Genomic DNA, 15,096 nt, shown 5'->3' with positions numbered 1-15,096 from the left:
GTCCCAGGTATTTCACAAGTCTTGCATGGCAAGATGATCAATAAATCGTACATTAAAAAACATTTCTGTCAGATTATTGAAACCAAAGAATCTCTGAAGCTAAAGAGGCTCGAGGCGCTGGCTGAAAGGAGCAGAAGACATGAGGAAGCAGAACCAGTCATGAAATGGACCGTCGCTCCAGGCTTCTCCCTGAAATCAGCTATTCAAATAACAGTGATGTGTTCAGTAAACAGCTTCATTTTTCAGTATTCTGTGATTGAACGATCGTATCCATTCGTCACAGAAACATGAGAGCACATCCTGTTAATGTGACATTTGTTCCAGAGAGAAAAATCGGTGTGAAAGCAGCTGCACCAAACTCAATATGGCTAACACTGAATGTGCTCCATGCAGAAATGTTCTGTAGTGATAGTAAAAGACATTTCTGTGTCACAAAAAAAAAAAAAAAACTTTAGAGTTCAAATTAAGGTTATGGAAGTATTTTTCTGATCAACTCAAGCTGCATGTGGAGCCTGAACTCAACCCCTGATCGAAACAGTTCACTGATCCATCACCAGCCAGACACAAAGAGACCATCAAAACAAACTCACATCCACATCTATGGTAAAGCACAGCCAGAGTCACCAATTAACGGTAAATGTATATTATTTTACTGTTGGAGGAAACTGGAGCACCCAGAGGGAAAACCCGACCACACATAAGAAGAACATGGTTTGAAGCCAGGACCTGCGTACACTGAGACGAGCGGTAAACTCTACATTAGAGAGTGGAAAACCACTTGTTATGCTTTGGTTGGCCTTGTTGTTATTGCCTGTTCTCCTCCCACAGCTCCTCCTGGAAGTGCTGCAGCCTGTGGTTCCAGCTGGAGCATGCTCACTCTGATCTATGGCGGTTGTTAGAGCTCTGATGGACCCCTGCTGCTGACTTATCACTACAGTGGCCTCTAATGCTCTCATTGCCCAACACCTTCAACTTTGAATAAGGCTAGACTGTTTTTAAATAACCCCTGCTGGGTCCGAAGTGCAGGACACACAATATAATGGCATTAAGAAACAGGGGGTGTGAATATAGTATTGATACACGACAATGTGCAGAGAGCACGATGCTGCTGTGGAGCCGCATTCATTTTCATGGTCATTAAGTTTACATTCAGGCTCCTCCGTTCCTCGTGTCGGTGCTCAGTTCATTTACTTGATTAGAAAGATGACAGTGGAAGTCTAAAGAGAAGGATGAGAGCTGGTGATTTTGCAATCGAGCATTTCGTCAATAAGCCTCGCCACTGAACAGAATTAAAAAGATACAAGGAGGGAGAGAGAGAATCCACCCCTTCATGTTTGTTTCCTCACTTTTCCCTTTTGTCTTGATTATTTTCAGCCCAGCACCACCGTCTCGTCCCCCCTCCTCTCAGTCGGCTACACCTATCTGTTTGAGTTATCAGCCGGGCTGCTAATGACTGCCAGGCTGTCTGCTGTGATAATGGGCTAACAATATGAGATAATGAGCTAACAGTGAGCTGTTACACAACTCCGCTCTTAATGTGTGGAACATACTTGGCTGAGTGCTGCTCGTTCCATCGGCGTGTGCGCCGGGGGAAGAAAGGCAAAAGGTGGAGATGAACTGAGATTAGGGGCTCAGCCCGAGCAGAGACGGCAGAACGAGGAGTTTTCCTTACATGTTGTGGAGAAACAAATAAACACATCAGCTCAGCTGTTTGTCATCATTCTGACATCTCTTCATGGTGGGAATCAAACATGTGAACAGGACTGTGAGCTGTCAGCTGTTCAGTGTTGATGTAGCTAAAGATGAAAGCATAAAATGAATGAGTGGGTGAATCAACAAGTAGATGTTTTACTGAAATTAAATCGACCTTTTCCTGCCTGGAAACTGAAAAAAACATATTACATTCAAATATTTAAATTATTTGCAGTAGACTGAACTGATCTGATCTTGAGTTAACACTGTGTTCTCAGCAGAGCGACATTCAGCATATTCAGGCCACATTTACACAGAAATGTTACAACTGAAAATGCATCATGTGTTTTCACTTCGTTCGCATACCAGGTAATGTCCGCGATATTGTTTTTTGGGTTTTTTTTGTAATGTATGTTGAATTCCCAGGCTTTCTGAGTGTAGCTGAGTCATTCACAGCATTTTCCAAGAAACACTAAAAGACAAAAATATTTAAGCTGTATTAATGTTCAATTTACCAGATTTGATTTTTCTAAGGCATTTTTAGTTTTTTTAGCTTTAAGTCTTCAAAATAATTTATTTTACCTTTAACAATGGTGACTCAGCTTTTTCTAAAGAATCATTTTGGGTTTTCTTTTCCTGCTCGCTTACCCAGGGTGATGCTAATTCACAAGCTGGTCGACTAAAATATTGTATTACTCTGAGCAACCACAATGACATGATGCTTTCCACCTTCCTGTTCCATCACAGCAGTAGGGATCTCTGTCAAAGAAGCATTTCATCCAGACAAAGAAGCAGCATTTAATTGTGTTTGACAGAGAGTTTTGCATTGCTTTCTCTCATGAATGAAATAATTGTTAATTTAATGATGTCTGCTTTATCAGAAACCTAATTAATACCAGCTTTATGTACTTTCTATCAACACCGAACTGGCCTGCTAATAATGATCAGTGTGCAGAAAAAGCATTCAACACGAACCCAAAGGGAAGTTTTCTAAACAATGAAACACCAGTGCGGCTTGAAATCAATCTTTTGTTTTTGGTTTTTTAATAGAGTTGCACTGACCTTGGTACCACATTAAAATATATATAAAACAGGTTTTTTTTTTTCCTAGTTTTGATGACTTTACTTTTTCATATCTTACTGACAATAGGAGGATCCTCTGTTTTGTTGTAAACATGCTGTGCTTCTTTGATAGCGTCGATTCTGTTCTTGCTTCACTCACACAATACAAAGTCATAACCACAGCGATTGTTCTGCTTCGTACAATAGATAAATGAAAGTTCAGCAAACATGTTATGTGTGCTTATACACAGTGACCTTCTTGCAGTACAATGAAATAATTAAACATGATGTGTGCATGTCACAAAGGAACATATACTAATATTGCTTCCTAATCCTTCTGATTTGGTTGATCAGCATATTGACATTTGTGTTTGTCAGATTACGGACGACTCATTAGCTGTTTTACACATTAGGTCCATTCTGCCAGCTCTGTTATTCACCTATATAATCTGATGGAGCAGAGACGCTCCTGACGTATTTCATTATAAAAATAATTTTCTCGGGCAGGCAGTCTGGGAGCTGCAAAGCAAGCGGTGCAACATAAAATGAAAACAGGAGGAGGAAGCAGACCGAGAGAATTACTGCAGAGGCCAATCTATGCAGAATATCAATGCTTTGTTATGGCGCTTTCCTGAAAATCTGTACCATGCGAAAATCTCTCTGGATCTGACGCCAGCGCCTAATCCACAACTCCTCTTGTGCACTGTTCTACAAATCTGAGTGCCATGAATACAAAGGTGTTTCCCTGGACTGGAGACAAGCCTGTCTCAGCTCACTGTGGAGCGAGCTGACAGGAGCCCTGTGTATGATTGGCAGCAGTACAAAGAAGAGAAACCAAGTTAAAGCGCAGCAGGAGGGAAGGAATGCACACCCACCAGTATGTGAATACACACTTCCTCCGTCAGGTGTGTATCGGTGCTGCTTATTTCTCAGATCATGTGTGCAGTTCACATTCAGCACCTCACACACACTCGGGCCCACACACCAGATTATTGCCGCTCACTGTTGAATCAGTCCTGATCGCGGGTATAAATCAGCGCAGTCCAGTCATATGTTTCACTGCCTCCTTCTCTGCTGTCGAACTCGACACTGTGGCTTCTCAGACGATCGCAGATGGCCATAACATTTTATCACAGCGCCAAAAAAAAAAAAAAAAAATGATTTGCTCTGAATGAACACTCCTTTAATAATAATCTTGGAGTCATTGTTTTATTTCCCAGTGATTTGTTGCCAGACATTAAGGTTGTGAAGTGTCATATTTCCAGACCCACAGATGTCTCATAACAGGGGCGTCAAACAAAAAGCACACAGGCCAAATCAGGTCAACCACAAGGCTCCATTCCAGCCCATGTAGAGCATTACAAAGTGTCAATATTACTTACATTTTTCAATAAAAGGCACTGCTGTTTGAACAGTTTTCAGTGAGGATCGTGCTGCTTTAGTAAGAGAGCAGACATAACAGAAGACGGAGGACCGAGACATCAGTGATGTAGCAGTGAAAGCCGCCTTATTGCTGGACGTAGTTTGAGAATTAAAGCCAAACTGAAGTTAATTTGTAAAAGGGTGCATGTGGGAGGCTGCAATATGTCACAATCATATGACATGTTGTTTTTTTGTTGTTTTTTTGTTTTTTTGACTGTATTTTGTACTCCAGAGCATTAGTGAAATTGGTTTTAAGTTGGAAAAGACTGCGGACAAATGTAGGCATATTGAAAATGTACTCCGACCTATTTGCAATAAAACAAAGGGGAGCAATTAGAGCTGTCCAAAATGATGAATTTAGGAGTTATTATGTTGATGGTTCGGCTCAAACAGGATCAAATGAAGCTGAATTTATGCCCCTGAATTCAAATAAGTTTGACACCAATGATTTCATCAATTCAGCATTCTGCAAGTTACTTCATGTCGGTAATCAACTAATTGCAAGATACTTTTTCAATTAGTAGTGGATTTGATTAACTTGAGTCAATACTATAAACAAAAAGCAACACTGGAGAAATCCTCTCCTGCAAAACTTGATTCTTTTTTTTAAACTTCTGTTTATCCTGCAGAAGTAGTGAACACAAAGCCAGCACTTTGTGGATAATTTTAATTCCTGATTCATTCTTTAGAGAACATAAGTGAAGCTACACCCACAAGCAGGAACTAAGTGCACTGGATTGCAAGAGTTTTCATTCAGTTGATAATTTCTTATTGATCCTGCTGGGCCACATGTGGCCACCAGGATGACAGAGTCAGGTCTGAAGTCTGTCCTCCAGTTTTTAGAGGAAGAGACATAGCATGTCAATACCTGAAGAAAACAAACAAATTAAAAGCAAAAAACCAAAGCAAGATGATGCGGAGTGTTTACATATTGTGTTACTTACAGTAAAGCTGTGTGTATACACTCTTAAATGATCTCTGAGAGTTTGCTGAATGTAAATAAAATCCTTACATTGTTTACTGTGCTGCAACATTAAGAGGAGTCATTTATTCTACAACCTTAATAAGGAATCCTGAGGAATTCGGGCATCGTCTCAGATTTCTGGCTTGTTTGCTGTTTGTTAAAGGTCTCTCTAATCAGAATGCCACTTTTACAAAATGTTCTCCCTTTGAGCCAGAATTGATCTGGGGAACAGAAGATTTCCGGCGTGAGAAGTCCTCTAATCGAATCTATCAAAGGATGCACAGATGGGGGGAAAATGGTGCGACTGCTGACGCAGTTCGCTGACGTTGAAATGCTGGAGCTGCTGTGAACAGAACTGCAGCTGGATGGTTATACTGACTGAACTGGTGTGTCGCAGCATATGTTCCACTTAAGGAGCCTTTCAAGTCAAGTGAATGAATGAATCTTTGCTCGATAATCTGTATGCATCCTTTTGCCATTCTTATAATTGATAGTTTGAATAATAATGGAACAGTGGATCTGTCCCCAGCCCCAGTGCTACTCTGTGGAACACAGTATGATCGTGGTGCTGGCATTGTGGACTTCATCGTTGCTGTTCCCTACCTCCAGGACAGATGTCTTTTATTCCACTTGTTCGGGGGAGTCGGGGTTCGCTTCCTGCGTCCCATCGTTCCCTCAGCCTCAGACACATCTGGCAGGGAACATCTGGGTGTTTTCATTAGTCCCAGGGTGGCTTGATCTTAAGAAGGAAAAAAAAAAGAGAAATGAAAAAGTGGAGTTTAATTGTGTCAGAGAGATGCTGATTCATCTCTATGGAAATTTCTGAGTTGGGAGTTGGTTGTTTTCCTGATTGGATTGAATTAAATCATTAATTCTTGAGTGTGCAGTGCCTCCACTCTGCAAACCAAGTGGCTCTCACGCATGATTGATCCAAACAAACACAAACACATACCCAAGACCCCGGTCTCTTTCAGCCCTCCAAACTTCTGCATGGCCTTGATGGCCCTGGTCAGAGCCTCCTTGGTCTGGAGCTGGCCCGTGACGGGGTCAGGGGGCGGGAGGTAGCCAAACTTGCTCAGCCAGTCCTGGAGGGGGAAACAGCAGACATGGAGCTCAGCAGAGTTTATTCCAAGCATGTCAAGCATCCCAAAGGCCATAAGACGGTCTGACACCTGTTCATGGTTTCTGTCTATGAATACTTTGTCTCTGTGCATTTCTATATCGATACCAGTAAGCTGTGCTTCCTGTGTGACCATTGTTTCATTTCAAAGTTGGTGAGGCTCATGTCTGTCTAAATATTCTCCAGGAGAGAGAAGAACAGTGATAGTATCCTGGTCCATGATCAGAAACAAGTGATCTGCTTTCTCAGGTGAAGAAATTACTAAAAAAAAAAAAAAAAAATGCAATAATTGAGAAATGCTCTTAAAACTTATTTGGTTTATAAAATATTCCTCATAATGGCTCGAATGACATTTTCACACTTTCATGAGCAAAAACAGCCTTTTTTCAGAACCACATCCTGATTTTGTTCGTAGGATCTTTGCTGCAGTGCTTATTAAGATACAGGTTTTAGTTTGAAGGGTAATTGTAGGATACTATGCATTAAGCAAAATGGTTTAATCCACATTGAAGAGAAGTGAAGCTGCTGCTATTCAGAGCAGTCAGACCGGCTTCCTTGATTGATTTTGGAATATATAAAGTCTGACTGATGGAAGCATCTGCTGCTTGACTTCTGGTCTTTTTCTGTTCCTCACCTCCTTTCTCTTTCGCCTCTAAACTCGCTTTTTATCCAGGGTCTCTTTCCCCCCTTCAATTGTCTCGGCGCCACTAAAGCCTGCACGTCCATCCTTTTGATCTGACAGCCAATAAGAGATGGCAGATTTTAAATAGGTTTTTGATCAGCCCTCATCAGAGGCGAGCGACACCGATCGATGGCAAAGCGTCCCGCCTGCACTGACAACACGAGGAAAATCCCATTAACTCAATGACTTAGCTTTAGCGGAGCGTCTCCAGCCTGATTATTTGCCTCCTCGTCGCTGGCTTCCCCGCTTGGACGTTTGGGAAAAATTTCAAAAGGAATCAAAATGACCCACAGCAGCATCAGTCCAGATGAGAAACAACAACAGTTTCCCTGAACCGGCGTCCCGAGCTCACAGAGGGTCCATAGGAGGGGTCAAACCATTTAAAGAGATAAATGGATTCTTTGACTCAGAAGATAAAGGATGAAAACACCAACTTTTCATTGTTGAATAGCTGCAAAGGCAACACATCCTAATCATGGCTGATTGTGATTCTGATGGTGAAAAAGAGAAAAAAAGATGGAGACCACAACAGTCTTGTTTGAAGGGTTCATATAGAGAGGTAGATAAGCACAGGGCAAGTTTAATTAATTTCTTGGCAACAGAGACAGTTCCCTTCTTTTAATCCTCTTTATCTTAATGCAAATCATAAACATGGAACAGAAGCTACATGTTAAAACCTCATGAAGTTATCAGCATAGTGCTGCCAGGCCGCAGAAGCTGTTCAAGACCAACAGCTTCATCAGCTTCCTGCAATGAGTACATATAGTGAGAGGGTGAAAGTAAATGAAAATGGCTTTTAGTGAACTATCAAGACACTGTATTGCCAAAAGTATTTGCTCACCTTCTTGACACACACATGAACTTGAGTTAAATCCCATTCTTATACTACAAGAGTTAATATGATATTGATTCTCCCTTTACAGCTATAACAGCTTCAGGCATGAAACCCTCCATGAGGCTCTATGAGCACAAAAGTCTGCATGTCCATGTGCTTGATTTTATACACCCGTGAACATGGAGGTGAACTGAACATCTGAATTCAATGATTTAGTATATTGACATGATAGTTAACTCATTTATAAAGAAACCCAGTAAGATTATGTAACGTATGGAATGATTGTCAGAAATATAGGATATGGCATATGGTAGAACACAAAACTAGACAATATTTCACATTTTAATAAGCAGTAAACAGTAACACACTCCAAATTGGCATCTTGGGCAACTTTGATCGCACAATACAGAAAAAACCAATATGCCAAAGGATTTTTTTTTCTTTGCTTCTATAAACCCTCAAACAAAATGTTTCTCTTCTAAGTGTTGATAAAAGATCCTTGACTGTGAAACCCTGTGAAAAATCCTAAAAAATTCAAAATTACATCCAGGGATTTGTGTGTAGGCTACACTGTTTACTTTTTGAAGACTGCAAAAAAAAAAAAGAAAAGAGAGAGAGAGACATGTGACTTCAAATAGAGAAACACTCAAAACTGGATGAAGAAAACCACTGAAGTTACAAATAAACATCAACAATTTCCTCTCATCGACGACAGACTGACGCCTGAGTGATGAAGTTACATTAGTGCAAAAAGGAACATGGAACAATATCAATTATTTAAAATGCATCTTGAACTTCATCGGCTAGAAAATGATGAAATGAGGAGAAGAAATGAGGGCAAACTTTGTTTGAAAACAGACAAACAGACATGAAAGTCCCTGATCATGGAGAGGACAGCCACAAGACTTTCTCTTCTTTAGTATCTAATTAACCAACATCATTAGAAAAACACACTAACATGCACAAAAAGATGCTCAGTAAAAAAGCTGTATTCCAGTGCTGCAAGCCAAATGAGGATTCTTTGTTTCAGGCCTTTGAAGCTGTAGTTGTATGTAGCTTGTTTTCCTCAAGAACCGCAGCAACGTTTTGATTACAGCGATGTGTTCTTCATAAAATAAGAATGTGGAAAGTCGATTCTCTCATGTTTGAGCCAAAGAACTAAAGAGGAAGAACTGAAGGAGATCCACGGCGCTGGACTCCAACCAACTGCTTCAAAGCACAGAACGAGCGAGTGAGTCGCGCCATGGAGCAACTGCCGTGGTTTGATTCTGTGACTGCCGTCTAGTTCAGATTAGAAGCCTTGTAGCACAACATCCAGTCGTGTTACGTAACAAAACGCAATTAATCTTTTCTGAAAATCAGTTACAGTTTCATTTCACTTGGCTTCGGTACCACCTGCTTTGAAAGGAAACAATATGTCTGAAGTTTTTTGGTGGATAAATGATCTTATTCATCATCAACTGATCGTCTTTACTTTTGCAAAAACAGTTTTCCTGACACCTAAAACACCACATCAGTTATTTTTCCTTTATGTACTCAAAAAAAGAACAGGAAAATTGAAAAATAGAAATGTGAAAATACAACCAGAAATAATGATCCAATAAAAATAAATCATGCAAAATATGCTCACTGAAGCAAAATTAGGTTTTTCTCTGTAAAAGTGGATTGAAATGACTGTCATGAACCTGTGCCTTAGATTACATTCACTTCTATACAGATGTATAGTTGGACACTTGGACGACTTCACGTTGCTTTCAAAATAAAAGAATATTAAGCAAATGTTTTAAAAATATCAACTTAAAGAAGGATTTAATGGAAAAAAGTTAGCATATGTGATTGTGTTTTCTTGGCGGCCTGTTGTAATGAAACTGAATTTAAGTTTCAAGAGCTTAAATTAAAAAAAAGAAATAAAGTTAAAAAAAAATCACTTTCAGAAGAATTTATTTCAATTTCGGTTATACTGAAATTATTTTCACAGTGAAAAATCCATTTGGAAATTATGCAAATCCAAATCACTTGGATTCACTAAAGGAAATTCATGATTGAACCTTCAATTGGAGGTCGACCTGAGAAAACTACAAGGTGATAAAATTTGAAAACTGGGAAAAAAGACATTTCATCAAATCCACTGATCAGGAAAAGGTACACTGACTTCACAAAACATTCTTTTGAATGTCCTTTATCTATTTTGCACTTTAAATCCATGAGTAATTGGCATCCGATTTAATAAAGCAGAATCTTACTACATAATCAGCAGTAACAGAATTGCTTGGTAAGCGGAGGAAAGCCCATTGTCTTGTAGGGATTTGCATATGATCACCCAGCTAAGATAACTCAAACCAAGTCAAAATGCAGTGATCCTCAAAAAAATAATTGTATGCAGCACTTGGGAAACAATAGTTCTTGGCCCGCGTACCTTCTGAAATGATTATCTAGTTTTAGGGAAGGAGTCAATGAAGAACACGGCGGCTATTGTTCAAGCAAAGACGGACACAATCGGTTTAATGAGCACACAATCACAACTTCACTCCCTCTCTGTTTGAAAGATGTTTCTTATCAGGTTGTGTCGTATCACTTGTGCTCTTAAAATGCTTTTGGAGAAGAAGAAGAAAAAAAACATTCACACTTCACTAACACGCATCATCACAGTGACAGGAGAGTGTGAACAGGAATGTGCTTCTATGATGATTACAGTGGACTGAAAACACTGACAGACTTAAAAAATGGAGCAATTCTTCTTCAGTGGTAACGGTGCCGGCAGCGGTTAATGGAAACAGCCACACACACGGAGCTTTATCGGCTTCCACATAGCAGGAAGTCACTGCAGTGGCTCAGTTTTAGTCCGGCAGCATTGAAGGTGGTTTTCACCGACTTCAGCAGGACAGTTGCTTGATGGAGTGGGGTCGTGACCCCATGTCCCAGCTCAGGCCCCGGGGGTCCAGAGCTATTTGTTCATTTTCTGCTCAAATGACCTGCTGAGTCTCAGAATGATATTATTAAAGCTTAACCCTTTATGGGACGCTCATTTAAAGAACCGAGATAGTTGATTAAGTGTATTTCAGAACTTTTTTCTCTTGACTCAACATATTTATATTCATACCTTAAAAAAATGAATTAGAAAGTGCAAAACTAACCAAAATTAAATGCATATCACTATTTCCATCATGAGAATGAAGTTATCTACACACTACAGAGTCATTCTATCCAACAATATCATCAGAATTTACAGTAAAGGATCCCAAAGAGTGTCTGTTTGATTCCACCATATTACTAAGTTAACAAACTAAGTTTCTGTTGTACAATTCATTGATTATACCATATCTGACCTACTGTGTTGAAGTCTGGGGAAATGCTTGTAAGACCTACATTGAACCACTCTTCCTCTTACAGAAACAAGCGATTCGTGTGGTGAATGGAAGTGGTTACAGAGACCACACTAACCCAATATTTATAAAATTGAAATCCTTAAAAATGAAAGAATTGGTAGAACTCAACCTTCTTAAAACAATGTATAAAGCTCACCGGAAAAAATTACCATTTAATTTACAGAATAGATTTGCAAAGCGAGACAGTCAATATAGATTAAGAGGCACTGAAGTTTTCAAACGACCGGAATCAAGAACCAAATTGAAAGAAAGATGCATCACAACAAAAGGAATCAGTTTATGGAATAAACTTGACAGTGAAATTAAGAGGTCTCAGTCCATTCACATCTTCAAGAAATGTTTAAAAGCACAGTTATTGGGAGGGTACGACTCTGTTTTAAAGAATGGTCAAACTTAGAATGATTGTTTCTTTTGAAAATATTTCATTAAGGTTTTTTTTTTTTTTCTTTTGTATTTACACTTGGGAAATGGTTGTATTTGATCTGCAATTATTTGTGAAATTTTCGTATTTATATTTTGATTAAGTGAAATGGTTGTATTGAATTTTGCTTTTTTTTGTGATATGTTAACAAATCTTGACAAATTGTCATTTATTTTATGTTGATAGGGGCAGACATCATAAGTCTCACTTCTTTCTGTTCCTTTTCATTTCTTTCTTTTAAAAAAGAATGAAACAAATAAAATCAATCAATCAATCAATCAATCAATATGGCCACTGACTGAACTCTTAAATTATTTAAAATAAAAGAAATATTAGGACAAAAATTGTCCTTTTTAAGTGTTCCAGTCATGTCATAACCAATTTTTCAAACTCCATACACGTCTGAGTTACAAGAGAAGCTTGTTTGATTATTTATTCACTGAGGGACAAGCAGGAGGCATAAATCGACGCCAAACACGATCACATTTATAGCCGGGGCTAATCTGTTAAGCCCGTCTCTATAGCCTGGATACCGCTCTCCTGTCCAACAGGAACAACAACAAAACTTGGTCTTGGTTATTTGATAGTTCTAAGTCTCCTTTTTTTTTTTCTGAAGTTGTTATTCATAACATTCACTTTCACTGAAGCACTTCATCAGCACAAAGCTCCAGTAACTTTTATCTGACTTCACAGCACTGCGACGCTGCGTCTGGAGCAAAAAGGCAGCATCTCTTCATCACGATCACTGGTACCGAACTGGAAACAAGTTTCAGCTATTTTGTTCTTGACAAAAAACATTTAATAATCTACACAACATTACATTGTGTAGAAATACATTTTAATTACAGTAAAATAGTCCCATCAAACAATTCATATTATCTATGAATTTTATAGGATCAGATGCTTGTAATTCATGTTTGATTCACCTCTTATATAATAATTTGATAAGTATTACCGCCAATTCCACAGTACGTATACCTAAATAATGACTGGATTCGGATAAAATGTAGTATTTCTCATCATCAGAGATTATTATCTTTAATAATAGCTCTGATAAAATGTTATTCTTCTAAGACAAAGGCAACATGTCCTGCTGTTAGTTTCAGGGTTCATTTAGTTTTGATAAATACCTTCATCAACCATTTTGAAAAAATAGAATCTGTCCAGAATTGTGAACAGTAGTAAAAAGCTACGCCCACTTCGCACAACATATAATCAGTCTGAGCAACACTTCATCACTGACAACAAGCAGACTTTAATCAGCGCTTATATGCTTCATGGGACGAACGGCTACACTGATGCTCTTCTCAGCGGGACCATTAGTCAAGCTCCTAAAGTGAATTTGTTTGAAACCACCGACTGCGCGACCCTGAGAGACTCACTCTGTCTCACACAGTGTCTCAACAAATCTCACTACTTCTTTATTTCCATGTCCTTTTCCACTGGAGGATTTCTCGATAAAGCGATCAAGGCGACTGTCCTCTTGTATTTCTGATTATATTCGGGGTTCAGTGATTTGCTCAGGGACAGTTTGACAAAAGGGTGGGGATTGAACCGGCAACCTTATGAGCCGAAAGACGATCTGCTCTAAAGATTGAGATCATGATTGTACATTCTATGAAGTTCTGCTCATCAAAACAAATATGTTTTTACCTCTTCCTGAGCAGAAAAGCCTGCAGGGTCACAAGTTTATCTGAGATTTGCAAGAAACAGTTATTTTCAGAAGTGACACTGATCAACGTCTGGAACTTCTGTTTGAAAAACAGGCCCCGGGACCTGAAGGATTGGATTGAGGTTTGGATTAAAAGGTTTTTTTTTTCCTCAATACTGTTGTGAAGGACTTTGATCTTGTGTGTTTATTTCAGTAGATCAGTCAAAAAGTTATTCGTTGTTTGTATTCAACAGCTTCTCCACTCACCTCACCGGAAATATCACTGGTCTCAGCATCGCTGCTCACAAAAGATCAATACTTTAATGTTAACCAGCTCATTTCAAAACAGGAAGCTCTGGCTTCCTTTGTCTTATTTATTATAACTTTTACTTAATGGGTAAAGTCAGATTAAGATTAAACACCTCTTTTTATAAAGGTGCCTTGATCAAGACAGGGAAAAGTAATCACAAAACACACACAAACACACACACTTCTCGCTCTTCTCTGTGCAACATCACAAATGTAGTAAGTCAGGATCATTAGAATCGCCGCATTTACGGAGGTTAACCAACAACTGAGCATCCATGTCTCCAATACAGATCATTCCAGCTGAGCGTCCGACTCACAGAGCTGTCGATGATTTACAATCCAGGATCGGCCTCAAATGACAAGCAGTCCCCACTGAGACGCCGCACTGAAGAATTCATAAACCAAAGATCTCCATGGTCCAGGAATTAAAGAGAGAGAGAGAGAGAGAGAGAGAGAGAGAGAGAGAGAGAGAGAGAGAGAGAGAGAGAGAGAGAGAGAGAGAGAGAGAGAGAGAGAGAGAGAGAGAGAGAGAGAGAGAGAGAGAGGTCTGCAAATTAGTGCAGCTGTCAAGATCATGTGACTGAAAATCACCAGGCTGGTTGAAGATGATTTAAAGGTTACAAATTTCTAACATCCACCAGTGACAAAATATGCAAACAACAATCCATAAGTCAATGTGTCAAATCTGGAAACTCCTGTGAGGAAGACTTCGAGGCACCAGTTGACATCGAATCACCAAAAATTGACAATAATAATTCATTTAACAAGTCTAGATTTGGTTGGTAAAGAATCACGTTAGTCTGGATCTTTTCTGCTCTGATTGTCATTTCAATGCTGAAGCTTTTCTCAGAACAGAGCATCAACGTCTGAAGGCTGCTTGAAGCTGCTTGATGCACCAGGCTGTAAAGCTCAAAATATCTCGAGCTTCTTTAACATGATGATAAGTTTACTGCGTCCAAAAGGCCTAAATGGTCTCATCAGAACCATGATGGAACCATGTTGAGGAACAGGGGATTCACTTCATGGATGACAAATCTGAAGCAAAAAATTGATGTGGAATAAAAGGTTCAATGTCTTAAACAGTTACAAACATCTAAAGAGAAGAATCTGTTCATGATGTACATAATGTTCAGATAAAGTGTGAATCTAACTTAGTTTACCTTCAGACACTAAAACAGACACAAACTGCAGTAAATATGAATCTAATGTTTACTTCAACCCAGAACAGAACATTTCAACACAAGATTCAGAGCATTAAGTTCAATATATAATCACTGTAGCAGCTCAAGAGGTCTGTGAAACCATCAGTAGCACTCGAGAGAGTTTTATTTTTACTAACAGTTCAATTTCACTCAAAACTAGTTCTAATCACTGTCTGAGAACGGAGCACTGAGTGAACCCTGACGTAGGAATCCTGACAGCCGACTGGACGCTGGTCTGAGAACAAAGAAGTCCTCACTGGAATAATATTTCTAAAATGCACAGATAGATAGAAAGGTCTGCAAATAGTCTGTAAAAAGCTTTTAGTATTGAGATCAGAAGGTCAGCGTCT

General features: G+C 39.2%; 1 pseudogene; it reads right to left on the bottom strand.

Moving 5' to 3' along the window:
• Positions 1-15,096, bottom strand: part of LOC115383436 (matrix metalloproteinase-17-like) — a 107,793-nt pseudogene that overhangs the window by 50,574 nt on the left and 42,123 nt on the right.

The sequence above is a fragment of the Salarias fasciatus genome (assembly GCF_902148845.1).
Source record: "Salarias fasciatus chromosome 7 unlocalized genomic scaffold, fSalaFa1.1 super_scaffold_4, whole genome shotgun sequence".
Classification (NCBI taxonomy): Eukaryota; Metazoa; Chordata; class Actinopteri; order Blenniiformes; family Blenniidae; genus Salarias; species Salarias fasciatus.
This window is presented reverse-complemented; position numbering and strand designations above follow the sequence as displayed.